General features: G+C 38.8%; 1 protein-coding gene across 2 annotated transcripts in view; it reads left to right on the top strand.

Annotated features, from left to right (window-relative positions):
• SLC25A21 (solute carrier family 25 member 21) overlaps positions 1-14,015 on the top strand; it is a 506,267-nt gene that overhangs the window by 269,419 nt on the left and 222,833 nt on the right.

The following is a 14,015-nucleotide window of genomic DNA, read 5'->3' as shown; positions in this document are numbered from 1 at the left end:
ATGTATATTTTTATGATTAGGAAAGTAACTTCAGTTTAGGCTAGAAAGTGGTTAAGAGCATGCACTTTATAGCCAAGCTGATTGGGTTTTGTTTTGTTTTCTACTGCTATGTAACAAATCATTCCAAAACCTAGGAGCTTGAAGTGACAACCATTCTATCATCTCTCACGATTCTGTGGGTTGCCTGGGCTCATGCGGGTCTTGATTGGGGTGTTTCATGCAGTTACAGTCAGATAGTGGCTGGGGCTTCAGTGGCCAAGACTCCCTTGCACAGCTGGCAGTTGATGCCAGCTATTGGCTGGGACTAGAGAGCCTCAGTTCTCCCCCATGAGGCCTCTGCATGTGACTTGTGCTGGGTCCCTAAAACAAATGGACTAGGCAAACACCAGTGTGAAAGTGGCTTTTCAAGTCTCTGCTTATATAACACATACTACCGTCCTGTTGGACATAGCAAGTCACGTGGCCAAGCCTGGCGTCAGTGCAGGATGGCACCCCATCAGGGCAGGAATACGATTGTTGGCTGGGGACCTCCAAAATAACAGTCTTCCCCAGGACGGGATCCGAACGCTGCCCTTTAATGGCTCTGTGAGCTTGGGCAGTTACTCTTCTTCCTTGGGGTCTAATAAAATATGATACTCATTGGTACTCTCTTCAGAGTGCTTTTGTGATTACTGTTGCCAGCAGTGAGTTAATGAATTAATACATGTAAAATACATGTAACAGTTTCTGATTCATGAAAGCACGTAATAAAGTAAGCCAGTTTCAGTAGTGGTAGTGGTGACAGTAGTAGTTATAGTAGTAGTAATAAAATTAGTAGTAGTATCAGCAGTAGTAGGAGTAATACAAGAAATGCCATCATAAGAGTAGAAGGTCCCTGCTTCATGGCCACTGCTGAACTTTAAGAAATCTGTGGTATGATGATTCTTGTGAGAAAACTAACAGGCTGGGTTTAATTTCCTTTTGATCATATTAAGACCTAATAAACTTTTTTATCACAATACACAGGAATAGAAAGCACACTGAAGGATAAGTAACAATTCATTTAGCGAAGCAAATCAGAATTAACAGAATACAATAAAAACATCTTTGACTTAGAGAATTAATGTAAAGAACTCTTCCTGGTTCAGTTAAGAATTTTACAGTTCATTAACTACTTGACAGGGCTGTTCAGTGACAAAATGACTGTAATTCCGAAATAAGCCACTAATGAATGCTTAGCATTTTCATGATACTTCTAGGAGAAGACCACAAATAGAGGCTATGAAATGATTAAAATCGTTAGAGATACCTCATATGATCAAAACCATCTATCGAATTCCCCCAGGTAATAACCTCAAAGTTATTTCTCCATTTCACATCAACTTCTAAATATATTTCTGATTAATTCCTGTCTCTCTGTCCCCAGCACCACTTCCAATTCCAGGCACTATTTTTTTCTCATCCAAGCTAATGTTATGAAACCTTCCCAAATAATCACAACTTTTTGCACTCTAATTCTGCTACAAGAGTTCTCCCTTTAGAAATATGATAAGGTCCTGTTGCTACCATACTCTATCTCATCTCCCATCACTTTAACACCTTTCTTTTTCATACTTGTAAAGTCCAAACTGCTCACCTTGACACTCAAAACCCCCTAGGCTTTGATACTTTATAGACGCTAAGTAATAGAGGTCATTCAATGAAAGAATGAGCCAATGCAGGATCTGTTATAATCTATTTATGGAGAAGTGTCTGTTGAATTCCTGAAATAAGAGTGATCCATGATGATCTCTGTACTTAGACTTGCATCGGCTCCTAGTTTTTATAAATATGTAAGGTATAGCAATTAACATCTCAGTGAATTTATTAGGTCTGCTTCCCCAAATAAGAGCATTTGACAGTCTGATACACCTGAATAATTGAGAGTAGCACTTATATCCCTTTACACTTCGTGATTACAAGTGTCATGTAGAAGCACTGGCACCCTCTTTAATGCTCTGATTTGTGTAGTAAAAACTGCTAATAAACTACAGTTCTTTGGAATGGTACTGCCAATGTTCGTATTTAGGTAGGAGAGTTTGTATTATGCTTCCACTTAAAAAAATCTGTATATTCCCTTGTTTCATGTTGTGATTACTTGTTGGTGGTTTACTGATGTAGGAGGGGCACTGGACATTTGTTTGATAAAAATTTACAGGAGAGAGAAGCACTGGTGGATTTTTTCTTGACAGCTGTTTTCTTATTAATTTATTTTAAAGCATATTTAGTTAATATAGGTTCTGTTACCGGTAAATTTTTCTCTTTTGCATTCAAGTCTATTCTGCTTTATCTGACATTATGTCCTGAATGAGAAGAAAAACCCATGAATCTGGAATAATACTTTCTGTATGTCAATGTGTCCTAAAAATGTGGTTGACAGTGAGGAGAGAATCCCAAGGACTTGCCTATTTAGAAAGAACTGTGAGGTTCTGAGACTGTGAGTTTGGGGATTTTATTTAAAAGGCTTATATCCAGTGCAGTTGAATATGCTTTACTATTTGTCCTGAACAGAAGTGAAAATGAAACTGACTTAAAAGCAAACAAATCATATCAGGGAATTGGTGTTCCTTGGGGTTTTGTCCTTTGCCATCTTATCTTCTCACTTTCAGACTTAACCTGGAGGATCTCATCCCCTTGCAAGGCTGCAGTGGCCATCGTATGTGCAAGGCTTCCAACTGTGTATCATCCCGTTTGGTTGCCTACCAGGCCCCTCGTACTCAAAGCGTCCCTACTGGTTTCACGGATGTCACCTCAAACCTGTTTTTCAGTGCATGGCACCACCATCTACCATTCTCAAGTCTCACATTATCTATTCCTTCTACCTCCCTCATTCTTCCAATGCATCCTCCTCTTTATCTCTAAAATGTCCCTCAAGTCTCTCTATTTCCCCTGCCACCTCCTATCCTTGTTATGGACACTCTTGCCTGGATTATTCAACAGCCTCTTCCTTGGCACCTCTGCCTCCAAGTAAACTATCACCCCAAACCTACACCATTCTTTTCACTGAAGCCCTGAGACTCAAAGCATAGTAAATCAATTATGCTAGTTACCTTCTTCATTTTTTTCTTAGTTTCTCATCTTCATTGGGGGTAAATTTAATGCTTTTTAACATAACTGGAAGCTCTTCCAGTATCTAGCTACCACCTACTTAACCCTCCGTCTGTATTTCTCATGACAACCACCATATCACTCTGTGCTCTGCCCTGAGCTATCCAATATAGGTATCCACAACCACAGCCATGTGGCTATTTAGATTTAAATTTATTAAAAGTAAATAAAAACAAAATACTATTTCTTCAGTCATACTAGCCACATTTTATGTGCTAAATAGCCACATGAGGCTAGTGGCAACTGTATTGGATAGGATGGAAATCATAAAAGATTTCAATTATGGAAGAAACTTCCACTGGATAGTGCGGTGCATAATAAAATACTCTCGTTTCTTGGGACTTGGCCATCTCTCTCATTTAGTGTTTTATCCTTTGCTGGGAATGCTTTCTAATTCTTCTTTCATCTCATTCCTCATCAATGCTGTATGCTTTCCCACCATCATTTTTTAAATAGACTTAACTTTTTAGGGAAGTTTTATCTTCACAGCAAAATTGAGCAGGAAGTACAAAGGCCCATGCAGAGACGCCCCCACTGTCAACATTCCATACCGGAGTAGTACATTTGTTACAATGAACCTGCATTGACATATCATTATATCAAAGGCCATAGTTTACATTAGGGTTCACTTTTGGTGTGGTATATTCTATGGGTTTGGACAAATGTATAATGACATGTATTCACCATTATAGTATCATACAGAGTTTTCACTGCCCTAAAAATCCTCTGTGCCCCATCATCATTTTTTACATATCATTCCGCCTCCCTGAAATTCACTCTTTGTCTGTTCTCCCAACTATATCTTCTCTGTCCTTTAATAACAAATCTGAATTAAATTGTAAAGCTTTTCCATATTTCCCTTCTCTGAAGTCCTGTGCAATTACAAAGTGTGAATATAAAGTAAGCAGTACTTTTTAAATAAAGAAGAAATCAGAACTTATTCACTCAATTCAATATTATTCCTTGAACTGTACCTTATTTCAATGTGCTGCCCTAATACAAATATTTTTGGACACCCACCCTTGGAACATTTTTTAGAAATAACTTACCCTACACACAGTGATCAGTTTCATTATTCTGTGGCCATATCTCTTTTGGCATCTAAGGTAGTATCATCCAGTCTGATAAGCTTCTGTATTTACCACTCTTAGTTCCATCTGATGCTTGGTTCGTTCCAAAAACCTAATCCATCTTCAAAAATGCCTATTGGTTATTTAAGATTATATACCACAAGCTCAAGGGAATCTTACAAAGACCAAAAATGTTTTAGATGGTGGCAATGTATTTTTAATATGTTTGTAGATGATAGCCAAGGTGACAACTTTAAAAGGGTAGCACTCATTTGTGTCGGTTAGTTCTGATAGGTTTTTTAAAGAAAATAAGCATCCACAATGTATACATACTTCAAAAAATATGTTGTACATGGTAAATACACACAATTTTATCTGTCAATTAAACAAAACCAACCAACCAACCAGCCAACAAAACAAACAAGCCAAAAATATATGCTCTTTACTTCATAGCCTCTTCTCAGATTTTTGCAGTTGATTTGATGTGTTACCTTGCACACATCTTACACTGTAAAGTTGAACTTATTTTCAATTTTTTATTGATATTTTATTTTTATATATATTGTTCTTCCAAGTACATGATAAAAAACTCTCAAAGGTAGGTCCTTATTGACTTTGGTGTCCTCCACAGCATCTCAATTATTGCTAATAATAGATAATAAGTATTACTTTGCAGTTTTCAAAGCCTTCCTAGAGATACAATCCCCCTATTTTCTTACACAATGCTATGAAGCTGGCATTTTTCCAATGATCCCCAGTCTCCATAGAGGGCATGGTTTGTGTTCTTCTGGGCCTCTAGAAAGTAAGTTAACAGGCAGAGACAGGAGCTGTCCAGTTGCTTTGGAGATCATACAAACTGCAATGGCTTTTCTTTTGTCTATGCTGGAGATGCATTTTTAAGGACCAGTGCAGACCCTCACAGCCATTTTCCTGATGCTGATAGAAATTAAATGACTTCCCAGCTGGGCGCAGTGGCTCACACCTGTAATCCCAGCACTTTGGGAGGCTGAGGGGGGTGGATCATGAGGTCAGGAGATCGAGACCATCCTGGCCAACATGGTGAAACCCCGTCTCTACTAAAAATACAAAAATTAGCTGGGTGTGGTGGCGCATGTCTGTAATCCCAGATACTCAGGAGGCTGAGGCAGGAGAATAGCTTGAACCAGGCAGTCGGAGGTTGTAGTGAGCCGAGATCATGCCACTGCACTCTAGCCTGGCGACAGAGTGAGACTCCATCTTAAAAAAAAAAAAAAAAAAAAAAAGGAAAGAAAGAAATTAAACAACTTCCCAGAATCTAGACCTGTTGCTTTATCATCCATGCATTAGAGTCATCTTGGCCATCTACAACCATAGGCACTGTGCTACTTTGCTGCTTTTTTCACTACCATTTGTATCCCAAATACTTTTCTATTGATTTAAATATAAATCTTGACAGAATTCTCTCTGATTTGGGGGAAATTTTATTTTCTTACATGTTTGTGGAATTTTTTATTTTTTGAATGAACATATATTCCTTTTAAACTTAGAAAAAGTCATTGTTTTACTTAAGTGCCTTAGATTTGAATCACTTTTTAAAAATAGGAACAGTTATAATGCTTGAAAAATTCAAATAGTGCATACTGTAAGAGTATTTTTAATTCATTTTCTTTCAAATCATAGGAGAATAAGTATTAGTTTCACCTCCCAAATAGTACCTTTTATAATCTGATTATCTACATTTACCTCTTTATGACAAATTATTTTGAATATGGGAAAGACTCACTGCTTTATAACGGAAACCCTGGGTGACTTCTGCATATCGCCAGTCACTTCACTGTCATTGTGTTCTTCTGCCACGTTACCTCCTCTTTCTTAAGCCACACCCTGAATATTCCTTCCCTTTTTCCATTTGTATATAACTTGAGCCGTATCCATTTCTCAGGTTTGGCGACAGTTCAGGACCAAGGGACAAGGTCACAGAGATTATAGACTGTTGAATGTGTGACAGGGCGGCTCATAAAGAATCTGGTCAGATGTCCTTCATTTGCCTTTAATTAACTACAGCTGCTTTTTATGTTGCGAGCTGATCTTTGATCTGCTTTCCCCTTCAGACCTCTGTGCACAAAGTAGTTAAAAACAAACTAGGAGGCCAATTTTAAAGACAAAAAAAAAAAAATCCCTTCGGGGTAATCAAGTGACAGTCGTAGCAGCCATAAGCTGTTAGCTTTATTCATTAGAGAACTTTAAACATGTCAAGAAATAGAATAATGTTCCTGCTGTTAGATCAGCCTCAACAATGAAGATTACAACAGCTTTGGGACGCACGAGTGGGCAAGCTTCTTGTGAAAACAAGTTTATTGAGGAGCATTTTACTAGAGTGGCACAGAATCTAGCTTACACAGTTTCATAGCAAGAATATTGATTCAATATGCATTGAGAAAGTTGGCCCTCTAAGAATGGCAGATTTACAGTGCAACCTCACTCTAACCCAAATGGCCCCTGCAATTAGGTTTAGAAAAACTTCCTACAGCCTATCCTGCTGAAATGGATGGCCTCTGTTACACCACATAGCTTTTGCTGAAGCATTTACTATAGTGCATGATCCAGCATAAATTTTAGTTTGGTAATGACTGTATAAATCTTGAAATCTTTCACAGGTCAAGGTAATTGTTATAGTCTTCTTTGGAATCAAAATTCTATTGCCAGTAGCACCAATTTTAGAAAAATAGAGTGTACCTTAGAACAAATAATTTTGGCCTAGAATTTAACAATTATTTTGGAAGGGAGTAGGATTCATTCTAATCATATCTAAATAGGTTTACCTGGGCCAGTTTTGCTACTTCATTGTAATCCACAGTGGCCTCCTCATAATTTGGGGGCCCTTCTTAACACGAGTGATATGATTTGGCTGTGTCCCCACCCAAATCTCATCTTGAATTGTAATCCCCATAATCTTCACATGTCCAGAGAGGGACCTGGTGGGAGGTGATTGGATCATGGGAGAGGTTTCCCCCGTGCTGTTCTCATGATAGTGAGTGAGTTCCCAAGAGATCTGATGGTTTTATAAGTGTTTGACAGTTCCTCCTCTACACACTCACACTCTCTCCTGCCACATTGTGAAGAAGGTGCCTGCTTTTCCTTTTGCCATGATTGTAAGTTTTCTAAGGCCTCCCCAGCCATGTGGAACTGTGAGTCAATTAAACCTCCTTTGTTTATAAATTACCCAGTCTCATGTATTATCTTTACAGAAGTGTGAGAACAGACTAATACAATGAGAGAACATTTGATTGAAAAGGGAGAAAAATCAAGAACTTCCCTAGTTATATTTTCCATACATTTTCAATTTTCCTAGAGTCTCTTTCTCCTATTAAGTTCCAGAGAAATTAGGCTTGCAAAAATCTCTTGCAACCTTTGAAATTTAAGGGGAAAACCATTCTGTATTTTACAATTTTCTTACCCTTAAAAGTGGCATTTTTGCTCAAGACAAAACTAGATGGCCCTTTGAGTTGCTGATTTATTTCAGAGTCTCCCAAATGATATGTGAGCAACCCATTTATTTCTCCATATCTACTGACTTACCCATGGTCAATTTTTGAATCTGGGTCGGGATTTCCCATTGGCTAAGCCTATAGCTTCCCCCTCAATCGCATCACCTGCCCCTTTCTTGGATCTTATAATTATGTAATGGGTCTTGCCATTCACTGTGCTTGTTAGAGGATGCTCTTTCAAAGGACAAGAATTCAGTCATAGGAAAAGCAGTATTCATGGAAAATATTGACAGTTTGTCCTCAATTGCCTGAGTGTTTATTCTAACTATTCTGTATTTGAAGTTTGAAAAAACTTTCTAAGAACAAAAAAAGGCAAGAGTGACACTTTCTTGTATATATTTTCAAAGCAAAGTGATTGTGCTCAGTTCAGATTTAGAATCAGCTTTCAGCTTGGACACTTACATGGCTAATCTGAAAGTCAGAGGAGGGAAGCAAGGGAGCCGGCTTCAACTGAGGAGCACATGTTCCTAAACTCAGCTCCAGCCGGTTGTTGAATGGTGGGAGAGTGACTCAAGGAAGCCAGATATTTATTTTAGTTTATCAAGCAATCTAGAACTCTGATTTTTTTTTTAATGTGAAAACTCCTGATTTTTAAATTTTGGCAACCAATTTTTTTTTTTTTTTTTTTTTTTTTTTTTTTTTTTTTTTTTTTTTTTTTCTGAGACAGAGTCTCACTCTGTCACCCAGGCTGGAATGCAGTGGCAGAATCTTGGCTCACTGCAACCTCCACCTCTTGGGTTCAAGTGATTCTCCTGCCTCAGCCTCCTGAGTAGCTGGGATTACAGGTGCGCGCCACCAGGCCTGGCTAATTTTTTGTATTTTTAATAGAGACAGGGTTTCACCATGTTGGCCAGGCTGGTCTCGAACTCCTGACCTCAAGTGATCCACCCACCTTGGCCTCCCAAAGCAATTTATTTTTAAAAGAACACCATGTGAACTGAACAAAACACATCTGTGGGCCATTTTCTGGATACAGGGCCTCAGTCTCCATTGCTGAATGCTTGGGCGAGCTATGAAATGGCTCTTGAAAGAAAGAGAAGATTTTGAGTTCCTTGTTCATGACATTGTGTAAGCAGAAATGTTCGCATAAACTGATAAAAACATAATGGCAGCAAGGCTAGTTATAGCAGATGTTGGTACAGTGATGATTTATAGTGTATTTCTACACTCTGTTTAAATTGGTTCTCAAGGCAATTGTGTGAGGCCAGTAGGACCACTATTATTTTTATTCCCATTTACAAAGAAGAAAACTGAAGCTCAATGAGTCAGGTTGGTTGTTGTTGTTGTTTTGGTTTTGTTTGTTTGTTTTGCCCAAGCTGGAGTACAGTGGTGCAATCATGGCTCACTGTAGCCTCAACCACCTGGCCTCAAGCGAGCCTCCTGCCTCAGTCTCTTGAGTATCTGGGACTACAGGCATGAGCCTCTATGCCCAGCTGATTTCTTTTCTGATTTTTTGTAGAGATGCCCAAGCTGGTCTAGAACTCCTGGCCTCAAGCAGTTCTCCCACCTCAGACACTAGATAAGCTGGAATTACAGGCATGAGCCACTGTGCCCTGCCACAATAAGTAGTTTTTGAACATTTTGGGAATATAGAAATTTTGAAGAAATTGTCAAAAGTCATGGCCTCCTCTGCCATAAAAATTAACACTAGCACAAACCAAAATAAACTTAAAAACAAATTTATCATATAATTTCTAGTAGTTTATGAACACTTTCCTTTTTCCAAAATCCAACCACAGGTTAAGAACCCCTGGAATATGTGATTTGTGAAACTTGATACAAAACTCAAACCCAGATTTTCAGAGCTCGTGTGTGTGTGTGTGTGTGTATGTGTGTGTTTTACTGTACAATACTTCCCTCCTTAGAGAATGGCACAGTTGAGACACTAGCCACCAGAATAGAGCTAGCACAGGCTGAATAGTCATCTTTGACCCTACTTGGGTAATCACTGGGATGGCTGGACTCTGGGATAAGACTGTGACTGGCAAGGACAACCTAAACAGCATAGCTACAACCCTCATCAGAATAGTCTCTGGAAAGCTTCTCAAGGTTGTCTGAGGAATCCAGTATTTCCACACATTTGGGGAAATAATACAATATGGATTTACTTTCTTCATTCTTCCTGCATAGTGTTATATGTGTCATGTAAAATGAGATATCTGCCAAATTTAAATGGGTAGATGCCAAACGTAAGTAACTTACACAAGGTACAGAGTTAATCATATTTTTATGTGGAAAACCCCAATACTCAAAAGTATATCCCCTTAAAAGAATGCATAACTTTTAATGAATCATGTAAACCTCTTGTTAAATGGATGACCTTGGAGTTCATGGGACTTGAATGTTTGTCATACACAGTGCATAGAAGATTAATTGGCTATGGAGATGACATTTGATGCAGAAACTTAAGCTTTAAGTGAACATTCAGAATGAAGAACAGGAAGTTTTAAAAAATAGTTTACTGTTATTTAAATTATAGAAAATCTAAATAGTCTTTATTTTGCCTTTCTATATTCTTGGGAGTAATTTTCACTTAAACTGATTAGGTTTTAAAGCAGAATTCTATATTATGGATTCAGTTTAAGTACTGCAAATGCTCTGTTATTTGTTAGATACAATTTTCCACTAACTGGTACTTTTACAACTAAAAACAAAAAAATAATAATATTTTTATGGTTTCTTGAAACCAAGCACGATTCTAAAAGTGTATATTCTAATTGATTTGTGTTAGTATTAAATATGTTTTATAAAATTCTATTTATTTTTAAATGCAGTTCATGTATAGAGTTCATGCTTATGAAGTTAGCTTTAAAAGTACATCTTATCCTCTGATCTATATAGGTAATAGTTTACCATAGTTCAGATTAACTCAAAAGACAGAATATTATTGCCTTTATTCCATATGACTATGTGATTACTAATCCATCTACTTGTGCCACTATTTGGAAGGTTTATCAGTCTTTACCTCATACTTTTTCTGTTTATTTAACCTCTTCTACTCCTTTCGATTATATAAAAAGATTGTCTCGCAACATTTTCTAGGGAAAAGAGTGTCTGATGTATCTTCAACTCATCAAAGATCCATTCCTAAATCTTGCAAATTAATGTGTTTCCTTTCTTATCGGTCTCTGCTCTTCTCCCTCTTTCCAGCTCTACTGGTCCTTACTCCTAAGTTCTCCTTTGGGTTTTCATCTCATGACCTAATGTCTTAGATTTTTTTTTTCCATGAGGCAATGTTTGCACACAGCTGTTCTGTAATGTATAGCGTATATTGGCTTGAGAATGGAAATTTCTCTTCTGTAAAGTGGTTTGGGATACACTTTTATGCAAGATGCTATGCCAAATTGAATTGTGGATTGTAACATGCAGCCAAAGTTACCTCTATTTGCCCTTCCAGGAAGCAGTTCACAATTTTAATAATCAAAATGCCCTATTGCAATGGCTTTCAGAGTTGTTATGTAAACCTTTCAAGCAGAGATTATGTCTTCCCTATTTCTGCACACCTTTCCTGACATGATAAATACTTTATAAATGACAAGTTTAGGTGAGCCAGGGCTTTATCCACAAGTTAACATAACATCTTATGAACTAAGTGTGTATTTAAAACTCAAGCCATTTCATTTCCGTTCCAAGTTTGCTAATCTCACGGGAACATAGAATAAACAAACTATAAATTAGAATTCCTAATAGGAAAGGTGTTTTTTGAGATGAAGTGCAATTAGTTAATCCCAGTACCATTGTCATTGGGTTGTTAGTAGTGTGGAAAGGAGTCAGTTAATTAAGATTAAAAGTTAGATAGGGTAGGAAGCAGCAAAAGTGTCGTTTGAATATTCCAAATCCAGTCTTATCATTTTTCAAATTACAAAGAAAGAGATGTTGCACAGAGATTTAAAGCTCTGACCTTCTCAATAGTCCTCCAGGCAGGAGTACACATGTGCCCAAAACTCTACCAATCAGATGTCTCTATCCTCCTGGCCACAGCAATTGGCCAGGGATTCACATGTGACTAAAGTGAGGCCAATCGAAGCCCTTCTAGGGATTTCTCTTCTGGAGCAAGCAGAATTCTGCTTGCCTCTTGCATCATAAAGATGACAGGACAGGAGGTGGAGGCTTTCAGAGGCAGTGTGCTTCTCTGAAGCAGGAGTGAATAAAGCAAGCAGGGACAAGCAGATGAGGGCATGCGAGAGAGAGTCTTGGAGCCAAGCATCCCTGCCATTTCCGTCAGTTCATTTATGAGCCAACAAATTCCTCCTTTGTGTTTAGGCCAGTTGGTGTTGAATTTTCTCTCAAACAACCAAAAGAGTCCTGACAAATTATTTTTGTTGGAATTGACTACCTGGATGAATAAGAAAGCATTGTTTCTCTCATACAAATTCCTCCAGCTTTTCACTAGTAAGGTAAAACAGAAAACATGAAATATGTGTTCACCCCAGAAAATGCCATTTTAAAACACAATTATCCCCTTTTAAGAGTATCTTTCAAGTTGCCTGAAATAAATGCTGAATAAATTAAAACCTGCAGTGGAAGAAACAGTATTGTTTCAGTTCTTGTAGACAATGGCATTTCAGATTCTGCTCATTTTAATAATTATATGATGGTCTAACTTGAACTGTATCTTCCACAGTGAGTTTAAATCTCACATACTTGGACTCAGTTTTCAGTTACGATGTTCCCAAATCCATTGCAAGGCAAGAGAAACCTCAGATGCAGCTTGAATGAACCCAGTGAAGCCTCCTGGCCCTGGTCTCTGCACACTTCATGATGCTACCATTCTCCCTGTAGGCAAGAAGGGCCAATCCCATTTCTTCCTTGGTGTAAGTTGAATTTAGTTAGAGATGGTGCCATTTTGTCAATTTGCATTCAAGAGTAGGTTGAAACCCTATTTTGTATGCAGATTTGGTTATTTATAATTTGTCTTCCTTTATTAGACATCATGATATGCTTTGGGATCCTCTTTCCAGAATGTTGTGTTTTGATGTTGAATTCTACTTAAAAAATTTTTTTTCTTTTCATTTTCATTTATTTTACTTCAATTTTAGTTTTTTTCTCAAATAGAGACAGGGTCTTGCTATGTTTGGCTGGATTGTCTTGAGCACCTGGCCTGAAGCAATTCTACTGCCTTGGCCTCCCATAGTGCTGGGATTACAGGCATGAGCCACCATACCCAACCTTAAATTTATTTTTTAATTGACAGATAAAATTGTCTGTGTTTATTGTGTACAACATGGTATTTTGTAAATTAGTACAAGTGTACTAATTTGTATTAGATACATAGTGGACTGACTAAATATAGCCAATCAACACATACATTACTCCACATAGTTACTGTTTTTGTGTTAAGAACACTTTACATCCACTCTCTTAGCATTTTCAAGAATACAATATTTTGTTAATTATAGTCATCGTGTTCTACAACAGGCCTTTCAAAATGTATTCATCCTGTCCAAGGACAGGCTGGGGAAATGGTGTATCCTTTGATCAACATCTCCCTGGCCACTGCACCACCCCACACCCACTGGCAGCTCTGGTGGCCACCATTGTACTCTCCACTTCCATGAGATCAACTGTTTTAGGTTTCTCATATAAGTGAGATTGGGGGGTGGAGCTAAGATGGCCGAATAGGAACAGCTCCAGTCTACAGCTCCCAGCACGAGCAATGCAGAAGACAGGTGATTTCTGCATTTCCAACTGAGGTACCGGGTTCATCTCACTGGGGAGTGTCGGAAAGTGGGTGCAGGACGGTGGGTGCAGCACACTGAGCATGAGCCGAAGCAGGGCGAGGCATCGCCTCACCCAGGAAGCACAAGGGGTCAGGGAATTCCCTTTCCTAGTCAAAGAAAGGGGTGACAGACGGCACCTGGAAAATCGGGTCACTCCCACCCTAATACTGCGCTTTTCCAATGGTCTTAGCAAATGGCACCCCAGGAGATTATATCCTGTGCCTGGATTGGAGGGTCCTACGCCCACAGAGCCTCGCTCATTGCTAGCACAGCAGTCTGAGATCAAACTGCAAGGCAGCAGCGAGGCTGGGGGAGGGGCGCCAGCCATTGCTGAGGCTTGAGTGGATAAACAAAGTGGCTGGGAAGCTCGAACTGGGTGTAGCCCACTGCAGCTCAAGGAGGCCTGCCTGCCTGTGTAGACTCCACCTCTAGGGGCAGGGCATAGCCAAACAAAAGGCAGCAGAATCCTCTGCAGACTTAAATGTCCCTGTCTGACAGCTTTGAAGAGAGTAGTGGTTCTCCCAGCACGCAGCTGGAGATCTGAGAATGGACAGACTGCCTCCTCAAGTGGG

The sequence above is a fragment of the Pongo abelii genome, chromosome 15 (assembly GCF_028885655.2).
Source record: "Pongo abelii isolate AG06213 chromosome 15, NHGRI_mPonAbe1-v2.0_pri, whole genome shotgun sequence".
Classification (NCBI taxonomy): domain Eukaryota; kingdom Metazoa; phylum Chordata; class Mammalia; order Primates; family Hominidae; genus Pongo; species Pongo abelii.
This window is presented reverse-complemented; position numbering and strand designations above follow the sequence as displayed.